The 12,339-nt window shown below is 38.2% G+C and overlaps 1 long non-coding RNA gene across 1 annotated transcript; it reads left to right on the forward strand.

Moving 5' to 3' along the window:
- The first annotated feature begins 2,279 nt into the window (after nt 1-2,279).
- LOC126931996 (uncharacterized) lies at nt 2,280-9,650 on the forward strand. The gene is made up of 4 exons (XR_007718078.1): nt 2,280-2,363; nt 8,810-8,943; nt 9,247-9,337; nt 9,441-9,650. It is a non-coding gene; the product is annotated as an uncharacterized LOC126931996 (long non-coding RNA).
- Nucleotides 9,651-12,339: the final 2,689 nt, after the last annotated feature.

Below are 12,339 nucleotides of genomic sequence, written 5' to 3' on the forward strand. Positions count from 1 at the left end.
AAAAGGAGCCTGCTTGGCCATTCTCATATGTGAGCAAATCTGGATTTAACAACATACCTGGAGGCCACCCTTGACCCATGTGGCAGGAGCCAGTGGATATAACATTCCCTGTTCTGTTCCTTGGACAGAAGTTCAAATATTAAACAATATTGAAGTTCATCCTGAGAGGGCCCCTTGCCAAAATCATACCTACTTGCCCACTGTGGGGAGTAGCTTGAGAATGACCCGTGGGCTGCCTTTCTCTACTTCCCAGTTTCATTCTTTTCAGACTTCAACCTTCGTTTTCTAGGATTGCTTCCCAAAATTCACATCTACTACAAAGCTATGGTAATCAAAATAGCATGGTACTGTCACAAAAACAGGCATCTAGACCAATGGGACAGAATAAAGCGCCCGGAAATAAATTCATGCATCTATACGCAACCGATTTTCAACAAAGTTCCCAAGAATATATAATGGGAAAAATAACAGTTTCTTTAATTAATGGTGCTGGGAAAATTGGACCTTGATATACAAAAGAATGAAATTGGACCCTCATCTTATCCCATATACAAAATTCAACTAAAAACGGATTAAAGATTGAAACATAAGAGAAAACATAAGGGGAAAACTTCTTGAACTTGGCCTGGGAAATTTTTTTTTATTTTTTTATTTTTATTTTTTTTAGATATAACCCCCTAATCACAGGCAACACAAACAAGAATATATAAATGAGCCTTCATCAAACTAAAACTCTTATGCACAGCAAAAGAAACAATCAACAGAGTGAAGAGACAACTTACAGAATGGGAAAAAAAATGCAAGTCATACATCTGTTAACAGGTTAATACTAAAAATATATAAGGAACCCAACTTAAGAGCAAGAAAATAAATAACTCAATTAAAAAATGGCAAATAACCTGAAAAGACATTTCTCAGAAGGCATGCAAGCCACCAACAGGTATATATATGAAAAATGCTCACTCTCTCTAGTCAGCAGAAAGCAAGCAAACTATAATCATTAGATATAACCGCACACCTGTTAGCATGGCTACCGGTCTCTTATCTCTTGCTACCAAAGAGATAAGAGATAAGAGTTGGTAAAGATGTGGAGAAACAGGAACTCTCTACAATGTTGGTGGCAATGTAAATTAGTGCAGCCATATGGAAAGCAGTATGAAGCTTCCTCAGAAAATTACAAATAGAACCACCATGTGATCCAGCAATTCCACGACTGGGTGTATATCCAAAGGAAGTGAAATCAGTGTGTCAAGGAGATATCTGCACTCCCATGTTTATTGCAGCACTATTCACAATAGGCAAAATATAGAATTAACATAAGTGTCCATCAACAGATAAATGGATAAAGTAAATGTCGTACCTATCACAATGGAACACTATTCTGCCTTCAAACAATGAAATCTTGCATTTGTGACAACGTGGATGAACCTAGAAGATGTTGAATGAAGTAAATAACCTAGGCACAGAAAGACAAATACTGTATGATCTCACTTACATGTGGGATCTAAAAAAGTGAAACTGCTAAGAACAGAGAGTAAATGGTGGTTACCAGAAACTGGAGAGTGGGTGGCAACTGGCAAGATATTGTCCAGTAGACACTACAGTTCAGTCAGATATGAAGAATGAGTTCAGGAGATCTGTTGTATAACACGATGACTATAATTAATGACAATGTTTTGTATACTGAAAAATTGCTAAGAGAGTAGATTTTCAATGTTCTCACCACAAAATAAAATTGATAAGTCCATGAGGTAATAGATATGCTAATTAGCTTGATTTAGCCATTCCACAATGTACACATATTTCCAAAGATCATGTTTGACATCATAAATATGTACAATGTTTATGTCTCAAAAAAAAAAAAAAAGAGAATACCTAGCGTACAAGCCCTTGTTTCAGACTCTGTTTTTCCAGAAAAGCTGTACTAAGACAGTTGATACCTAGAAATGACCCTATAGCACAGCCTCTCAGCATGGAGATTCAACAATCAGGTCACTTGACTTCTAGCCTCAGTACAATTGCCCTGTCACTCAGCTCACAAGATTCAGCACATCTATTGGTATTAGAGGTTCCCATGGTGATGGGATGCCAGCCTCAATAAAAGAATCGTGACAGAAGCAAATAGCAATTTAGAGCAAGGCTGGTCCTTGCGTGACAGAAAACTGCTCATTGTTGGCAAAGGAACTCCTTGCCTATTAGAGACTGGACTTCTGATGATGGGATATCAATTAACTATGTAACCTGAGTCTACATGATCCCATCAGATCTCCCAAGTCACAAGGTTAGGCAGACTCCCAGCAATCCGTCGTTTGGTAGAAATGGCACCTATGCACATTGGACCCTGGAAGATCTGGAGGACACAAGTAAGTTGAAGAGCAGGTGATCCTTCTCTTATGCCACTTCCCTGTGTTGTATTACTGCCTCCCTCTCACCTCACACCTCTGGCGTCATAGAGGTTCACAGCACCCAACTAACAGGGGAGGAAAGAAATGTGGGCCTGCAACAGAAAAGGGTCAGTTTTTGTCTAGGTGCTAGCTAGAAATAGCTGGTAGCTGCCTTACAGCCCCACTTAAAAATGGCCCAAAAAGGTGGTGAAGGTAAATCCTCCCTAGGGAAACTCAGTCGCTAATGAGGAGTATGGATTGGGGTGGACAACCAGCAGTCTTTATCAATTCCCCTCTCTGCCTCCCATCCCCAAGTTATTTGATACTGACTAAGGGAAAGGCATTATTCTAAGTAATTTTTATAGTCATCTCTGCAAATTAGGTATCATTCTGATAGGAATTTTTTTAAAGTGACTAGGATAGGTTATTTTCTTAAGATCACACAGCTGTTAAGGGGGCTGCATGCCATGGACTCTACACGTCATCCTTTTTCTACTGTATTGTATTAATTATCTAGTATTGTAACATATATTACAGTTTCCAAAATGTTAAACTACAATAACATATATTATAGTTTAAGCCAAAAAGATTAAAATGTATTTAACACACCATTTAAGGGCATTAGGAAACATATATTTTACTTTACAAAGATTTTAACCCAATCTAACCCAAGAGGTCAAAATTAAAAGCTTGGTGTTTATAAATATGGGTCCCCTCAAATCAAGAAAAACTCCAACTGTTAGGAGTTTTAATTACTCATGGATTCAAGAGGATATGGATCTAGCAAGAGAGCTAAAAATAACACAGGGAACCTGAGAACACAAAATTAAATTTGGGTTTCATCTTGACCAGTGAGTAGCAAATTATGTTCTGTGGAGCTCCAGGATTATATAATTTTTACCTCAAAGTATATCATTGGGTCACAGGCTGTCTTAACATTTGGGCTTACTTATCTCCTTTAATAGAAATCCCACTTTTCTATTCTAAATGTGGAGATTCTACCTAAATTACAGCTCGAAAACAGATTTACTTCTATGAAAATAAAATTTATAAGGCACAGTTGGAGAACTTCACATATACCATAGGAGTATATCAAAATACTGGGTTCCCCCATGCTTTAGAATAATTCATGAATTAGTACTCTGAAACACCAATGATTTCTAGTCCAACTAGAAGTTATTATTAGTTACCTGGCTAGTAGGATCCCTGCAGTTATATAAGCTACAACATTATAATAATCTTCTTTTCTAGTAATATGAACATAAATTTATCGGGGGCAACTTTATACCTAAGTCGTGACTTGGCCCTGACTTTCTGTGGTTGTGGGAGTGAAAAGAATCAGACAAATAATATTTAAAATTGGCATTAGCAGAGTCCCATCTGCCCTTCTCTGCCTGCAGTAAGAAGTGCTTTGCAGAGTTACGTCTGTGACATTAGACTCTGCTAGACAGATGGAATTTGATTGGCCCACAGGCCTAAAGCGCTTAGAAAATGTTTCGGCAAGTAGAGATAGGAAGGCCTTTGATGTTGAGGGTGGTTATTTGGATAGAGAAGGTGATACACGGCAGAGTGTGTCTGAGCATCAAAGTGAGAGCTCAGAAGCAGCAAGGGCTGCCTACAAAATGAAGATCATTTTTCTAAGTCACATAGCAGCCTAAAGCATCCATTTGAATGCTGAGTAGTTTGAATAGCCATAAGAGTTGTTAGAAGACAGTCTTTAAGGTCATATTGAGTTACAGCAGACTTTAGGCTTATTTATTCTTTGGAAACATTACAAGAGCCGTAGCTTAACAATAGTGTGAACAAGCAAAGTTTTCAGGTGTTATCAGTGGCAGATTTTTTCCAAGGTCATTTTTCTGCATTTCTTTCCTCTCTTTCTGTTTAGGTTATAGTTTTTCTCTAAACCAGGTGAGCCTCTATTGAGTAATGTATCCTCTAATAAGATCAATTTATCTTGCACTGACTTCTGCAACCATTTATGCTATTTTTAAAAGCTTCCAAAGTTAAAAATTTTCAAGATCTGCTGTGAGCCTCAAGAGATAAATCCTTTCATTAAATAAAATCTTGTCTTGTAAAAAAAAAAAAAAAAGAGAGAGAATTTCTACCTAAAACACAATGTGAGCACACAAAAGCAAAAATGAAAACAAAATTTTTCAAAATATCCCACCCCTCTTCCTGGATAACTCACCCCTACCCGACAACTGCTGAGGAAAGTGAGCAATACCAAGTAGGCAGTGTCTGCTCTATGCACCCCAAGCCCTCTGTCCGCATGGTCCTAAGTGTTATGGAGATGGGGTCATCAAGGGTTTGGTGTGGGGAAATCCCAGAAATGAGAAGAAGTTAATTTGGACTACTATGATTTACTTCTAAAACGGGGAAAGTAAATTGCTAAGAGAAAATGTCACGATAGGCAGCATGTGAGAAATCGTTTGAAAGTAAGAAAGGAGAGGGACTAGAGAGTAGCTGTGCCCCTTGAACCTGGCAAGTTAGGGAGGGAGGGGACTGAAGAACGGGAAGAGAGGAAAGTTCAGCCAATGCATGAGGGTCTAGGCTGAAGAAGTTGCCACCTTTCATCTGAACCCTTATCTCCCAGGCCCCATTCCCCATGCTCGTGCTTCTCAAAGCCTGAGGCTTATTATAATGCAGATTCCAATTCCACAGGTCTGGAGTGGGTGGGACCTGGGTGTCTGCATTGCTTACACACTTACACTTGATGCTGCCCTGCTGGAACCAAACTTTAAGTAACAGATTTACACAAGCACTATTATCACACTCCAGAATGTCCTTCCAGAGACAGATGGTGACTACATAATTGTGACATGTTCAAGTTTTGTTAAAACGTACAATAACATACTATATCAATGTTCTCCAGAGAAACCAAATTGATAGGAGATATCTACCTATATAGAAAGATACTCTCTCTATATATATAAAAACTTATTATATACTATTTATATATAAAGTTATATAGATATATAAGTATATATTTATAAATAAATATTATATATATAAAAATGTGTCACCAGGAATGTGCAGAAACAGAAATTCTTACCCGTTGTTACTGGCTGCATAAATCAGCAAGTTTATGTTTAGCATAATTTGTCAATTTCTATGAAAAGTAAAAATTTACATACCCCTTGACCAATATTTTCAGATCTAAGTATTTATACTACAGATAATATGGATATATTGTCTTTGCAGTTCAATACTCTTTTCTCAAGAATGCTTACTGTAGCATTTTTGTAAGAGCAATGAAGTGCTAAATATCCAATAAGAGAAAAGAGAGAGAGAGAGAGAAAGAGAGAGATAGGAGATAGCTATCTACATAGAGAGATCTTATATAGAGTTTCTCTCTCTATATAGATAGACATCTTCTATCCTCAACTCCCTCCACCTCTCCCTCTCTTATTATTATTTCTCTTATTATTGGATATTTAGCGCTTCTTTGCTCTTACAAAAACACGGGTGTGAGCCACCGCGTCCAGCCTGAAACATTTTCAAGTAAGATTAGATTTCTTATTTCTTACAGATTTTATAGATTCAACTGTAAAAAATGTCTGAACTAAGTACTTTTGTTTTCGATGTTCTCCTGACAACTTTTTCATTTTAACTTCATATTTTTACCAGGATATATTTTGGCAATTTGTTCCTTTGAACTTAGGTTTCAAATATTTTTCTACAGAGTGGAGCAAAGTAAAGTTTCTTAGTATCTGTGCCTATTTTCTCTATTCTAATAGAAAATTGTGTACATTCATGTTTTTTTCTTTCTTTGTACACCATACCTTTTTTTTTTTAAATTAGGTTAGCTAACCGTTTGCTCTCTCTCTCTCTCTCTTCCCTCCACCTTTTGCTCACTATTCCTCTATCTCTTTCTCTCTGTTCCTCTCGTTTTTGCTCTCATGATGTGTCTCTGTTTTTTCCCTCCAGAAATCAAATCGTGGACTCAATTAATAGTTTTATCCTTTTCTTTCTGTTTTCTAATTTACTTATTTCTACTATTTTATTTTTCTTTCTTCCTTTTTTTAACATTTATTTTGTTGTCCTTTTCTCAACTTTAAAACTTTTATGCTTTATTCACTTTTTTATGGAAAAAAATGGAAAAATAGTTTTATTTTTGTAGAAAAAGAGGGTTGTAAAAATACGGTATGAAGTAGATTTTCTACAGTGTCCTTTGAGGTTTTTAAGTAAGGATTCAGAATATTTTATTTATTCCTGTTTGATGAACTGCTCTCATTTCAACGTACCACATAGCAAAATCAGACAGTGTGGGTTGATTAGGGTTTTTAGCATTATTCAAATTGACTTTAAGAAAATTATACTTTCTTCAACACGTATTGATATTTCAAAAAGAATATATAGTTAGGTGATCTCACAAGTCTCCTAACCAAATAGACCTTTCTTTCCAATCATTGCAGGTCACTTGACCCTTACCTCTGGCTGTGGGGTGGTAAGTGTACTTGGTTGGGGATATTAAGAAACTTTAATTCAATTCTTAGGGTATGCAGTAAGAAGTCCTCCTTGCCCTGCTGCCACCTTACAACCCCATTCTAATGTGACATCTCTTGCCATGCTACATTCTTACGTTGTTCCTCAGACCTGCAAGCAGATCATTTTTAATGCCTGGACTCTAGTACTTCTGGTTTTTTTTTTTGAGATGGAGTCTTGCTCTGTCACTCAGACTGGAGTGCAGTGGCGCAATCTCGGCTCACTGCAACCTCTGCCTCCCGGGTTGAAGCTGTTCTCCTGCCTCAGCCTCCTCATTAGCTGGGACTACACGCACGCACCACCACACCCAGCTAATTTTTGTATTTTTAGTAGAGACGGGGTTTCACCATGTTGGCCAGGATGGTCTCGATTTCCTGACCTCGTGATCCGCCTGCCTCAGTCTCTCAAAGTTCTGGGGTTACAGGCGTGAGCCACTGTGCCTGGCCACTTCTCTTGATCCCATGTCTACTATCACTCTCCACTGAAGGTCAATCTGCTTTGATCTCCATGGCCTTCTCCAAACTGCCCAGCAGATAAGAGACTTCTGCTCTTAACCCCATCCTGAAAGGCTGGGCCTTGTTATTTATTGACAGATTTTCATATGTTCATTTATGCACATTACTCATTCATCAGGCATGTATAAAGTACCTATTTCGAGTCAAATAGTGTGCTAGAAAGCAGAGATAAAAAAAAAAAAAAACCCAAAAAACCAAAAAAAAATAACGAGCAGAATATGGTTCCTTCCTTTTAGTGACATACAATGTAGTGGAAGGTGACCCACTGACATGGACCTGCAATGACTGAATCTAGATTCTTGGGTGCTGAGTTCTTATATGGCATCCTGAAACTTCTTGATGGTTTTGCTAATTGCTTACCTTCGTGGTCACGTGTAGGATATTTCCATGATCTCCTAATTTTACTTTCCCTCTTGTTTAACTTGATCTGTCCCCCCATTTTTGTTGTTGTTGTTTTTTCAACGCCTGCCTCTTTCCTGTCAGGTCTTGGTTTCTCATACATTGCTCCTTCTGCTGCAGTTCCCCCTATACCTGATTATACCACAGGCCATGTCTAGCCCTTTAACATATTAATTTTGTATGTGTTTTGCTCGTGCAGAAAAACCAGATCAGGAGCAAAGATAGCATATGCATATCTATTATTCATTAAATATATACCAAAGCTGCCCTGAAGTGGTTTTTTTTTTCCTTGCTTTATTTTATTTGAAGCATTGAACTTGAATTTACAATCATGCTTTAAAAAAAAAAAAAAAAAAAAAAAAAAAGATCAAGAAAGACTTCCAGGAATCAAAAGAGTTATATCCTAAGATACCTGGAAATTTTCCAAATTTGAAATACTGTTAGTAAAGTTAATTTTCCCTAAAAAGAAAAAAAAAAACAACAATCAGAGAACAAAACTGTGGCACCAACATGGGAACAAAGGGCACTCAAATATGTATCACAACAAAAATGACAAGTGATCATCCACTGTGCTCCCATGGGTAATTAGCAAGTAGCAGAAACTGTGACAGTGAAATCCAAGGATGCCCAGCGTCTCCTGCACATTAGAATCTCATTGTAATGTGACAAAGTAAGGCCCAGGATGATTTCTAAAGTGGGCCAGTGGTTTAGGTTTATGAGGGATTTACTGTTGTGAATGAACATCAGAAGGAATTTATCCTGCTCTTTCCTCTATAACGTGGTTCCCAGCATGCATCCTAGGGGTGGCATTTGAGTGAGACTCTAGGGTATTATTATAAAGTGGAGAGGAAGTAACACACTAACTGGACTCGCTTTTTAAAACTTCTCAGAGTAAAACCTTGACACAATGCCAGACATCCAGATGAAAACTGAAGAAAAACAAAAACAATCCTCCAGATGTTTTCCCTAAGTAAATGAATAGTGATTACTGTTCTTATTCTTTCTTTTGGGGATTAACTCATGCAGCGTAAGAGGAAAAGGACCAGATGAAATGTCAGTGTCAACAAAGGCCAAGTTGTCCCCTTAACAGGAAGACAATATGGGTGATATCTGGGTTACCCGGACAGTGTAAAATAATGAATCACCAAAACCTCACCTTAGTAAGTATGGTAAATTACATTTTTAGCCCAAATGTCTTACCTCCCTCTACATCCATACCTTTAACCATTTAACTCATATAACCTTGTATTTCCTCCTACTATAGACAGAGTATATTTCCGATTCTTTTTTGTTGTTGTTGTTTTTGAGACGGAGTCTCGATCTGCCGCCCAGGCTGGAGTGCAGTGGTGCGATCTCGACTCACTGCAACCTCCGCCTCCCAGGTTCACGCCATTCTCCTGCCGAGTAGCTGGGACTACAGGCACCTGCCACAATGCCCGGCTAATTTTTTGTATTTTTGGTAGAGATGGGGTTTCACCATGTTAGCCAGGATGGTCTTGATCTCCTGACCTCTTGATCCGCCCGCCTTGGCCTCCTAAAGCGCTGGGATTACAGGTGAGTCACTGCGCCCGGCCACTTCCCTGATTCTTGACTCAGAGCACACCATGTGACTTGCTTTGGCCAAGCAATGAGACATTAACAGACATTATTTATGCAGAGGCTTGAAATGTGCTTCAGTAATTGGACTTACCCACTTGCACTTTCACATGGCCATGAGAGGAACTACCAAGGTAGCTGACTGGTCCACGAAAGAAGAAAAACTCATGGAAGAAACCTCGCCCTGACTTGAAGCTTAGAGCCTAGACCAGTCCAGAGCAGTTGGTTTCCAGTCAACTTGCAGATGTGTGAGAGAGAATAAATAATTGTGTTTTAAGCCACTGAGTTTTTGATTGGTTTGTTAAACAGAATTATTGTGGAAATAGTTGACCTCTACTGTAAAGCCAAATCAGATTGGAGTTGAATAGATGTCTGAAAGAATCAACACGAAGAATCAAGTCTCCACAAAGATACAGATCTAAACTTACCTGTCTCTCCAGCTTCACTGCCTAATAAGCTGCATTTAGGTTTTTGAGTCTGTCATAATATCCTACCTCTAGTTTTTGGATATCTCAAGCACTTCCATACATCAAGGTCAAAAAAGCATATACAAAAAGCATATGCTTAAAAAAACATATCTCTGAAACAACTTACTTCCCATTCCCCTCCATTTATTGAATGTCTTAACATAGCCATTACCTTCTCAGCTAATGGAATACCTTGGTCCTTACAGTGTGCCTCCAGTGGCATTAAGGGGGAACTCAAAATCTTTGGGCCTATAGATCAATAAAAAATATTCTATCAGTGACAACACAATTCCTGCAATTTCCTATAAGTTTGAACAGGTTGTAAATGAACATATATACAACAGCAAGTTTCTTGGTAAAAATACTCAGAAATACAATAAAACATTATTTTTTCTTTTTTTTTTTTTTTTTTTAATTTATTTATTATGATTATACTTTAAGTTGTAGGGTACATGTGCATAACGTGCAGGTTTGTTACATATGTATACTTGTGCCATGTTGCTGTGCTGCACCCATCAACTCGTCATTTACATCAGGTATAACTCCCAATGCAATCCCTCCCCCCTTCCCCCTCCCCATGATAGGCCCCGGTGTGTGATGTTCCCCTTCCTGAGTCCGAGTGATCTCATTGTTCAGTTCCCACCTATGAGTGAGAACATGCGGTGTTTGGTTTTCTGTTCTTGTGATAGTTTGCTAAGAATGATGGATTCCAGCTGCATCCAAGTCCCTACAAAGGACTCAAACTCATCCTTTTTTATGGCTGCATAGTATTCCATGGTGTATATGTGCCACATTTTCTTAATCCAATCTGTCACTGATGGACATTTGGGTTGATTCCAAGTCTTTGCTATTGTGAATAGTGCTGCAATAAACATACGTGTGCATGTGTCTTTATAGCAGCATAATTTATAATCCTTTGGGTATATACCCAGTAATGGGATGGCTGGGTCATATGGTACATCTAGTTCTAGATCCTTGAGGAATCGCCATACTGTTTTCCATAATGGTTGAACTAGTTTACAATCCCACCAACAGTGTAAAAGTGTTCCTATTTCTCCACATCCTCTCCAGCACCTGTTGTTTCCTGACTTTTTAATGATTGCCATTCTAACTGGTGTGAGATGGTATCTCATTGTGGTTTTGATTTGCATTTCTCTGATGGCCAGTGATGATGAGCATTTTTTCATGTGTCTGTTGGCTGTATGAATGTCTTCTTTTGAGAAATGTCTGTTCATGTCTTTTGCCCACTTTTTGATGGGGTTGTTTGTTTTTTTCTTGTAAATTTGTTTGAGTTCTTTGTAGGTTCTGGATATTAGCCCTTTGTCAGATGAGTAGATTGCAAAAATTTTCTCCCATTCTGTAGGTTGCCTGTTCACTCTGATGGTAGTGTCTTTTGCTGTGCAGAAGCTCTTTAGTTTAATGAGATCCCATTTGTCAATTTTGGCTTTTGCTGCTGTTGCTTTTGGTGTTTTAGACATGAAATCTTTGCCCATGCCTATGTCCTGAATGGTACTACCTAGGTTTTCCTCTAGGATTTTTATGGTATTAGGTCTAACATTTAAGTCTCTAATCCATCTTGAATTAATTTTCGTATAAGGAGTAAGGAAAGGATCCAGTTTCAGCTTTCTACTTATGGCTAGCCAATTTTCCCAGCACCATTTATTAAATAGGGAATCCTTTCCCCATTTCTTGTTTCTCTCAGGTTTGTCAAAGATCAAATGGCTGTAGATGTGTGGTATTATTTCTGAGGACTCTGTTCTGTTCCATTGGTCTATATCTCTGTTTTGGTACCAGTACCATGCTGTTTTGGTTACTGTAGCCTTGTAGTAGAGTTTGAAGTCAGGTAGCGTGATGCCTCCAGCTTTGTTCTTTTGACTTAGGATTGTCTTGGAGATGCGGGCTCTTTTTTGGTTCCATATGAACTTTAAAGCAGTTTTTTCCAATTCTGTGAAGAAACTCATTGGTAGCTTGATGGGGATGGCATTGAATCTATAAATTACCTTGGGCAGTATGGCCATTTTCATGATATTGATTCTTCCTATCCATGAGCATGGTATGTCCTTCCATTTGTTTGTGTCCTCTTTTATTTCACTGAGCAGTGGTTTGTAGTTCTCCTTGAAGAGGTACTTCACATCCCTTGTAAGTTGGATTCCTAGGTATTTTATTCTCTTTGAAGCAATTGTGAATGGAAGTTCATTCATGATTTGGCTCTCTGTTTGTCTGTTACTGGTGTATAGGAATGCTTGTGATTTTTGCACATTAATTTTGTATCCTGAGACTTTGCTGAAGTTGCTTATCAGCTTAAGGAGATTTTGGGCTGAGACAATGGGGTTTTCTAAATATACAATCATGTCATCTGCAAACAGGGACAATTTGACTTCTTCTTTTCCTAACTGAATACCCTTGATTTCTTTCTCTTGCCTGATTGCCCTAGCCAGAACTTCCAACACTATGTTGAATAGGAGTGGTGAGAGAGGGCATCCCTGTCTTGTG

This window comes from Macaca thibetana, chromosome 12 (assembly GCF_024542745.1).
Source record: "Macaca thibetana thibetana isolate TM-01 chromosome 12, ASM2454274v1, whole genome shotgun sequence".
Taxonomy (NCBI): Eukaryota; Metazoa; Chordata; class Mammalia; order Primates; family Cercopithecidae; genus Macaca; species Macaca thibetana.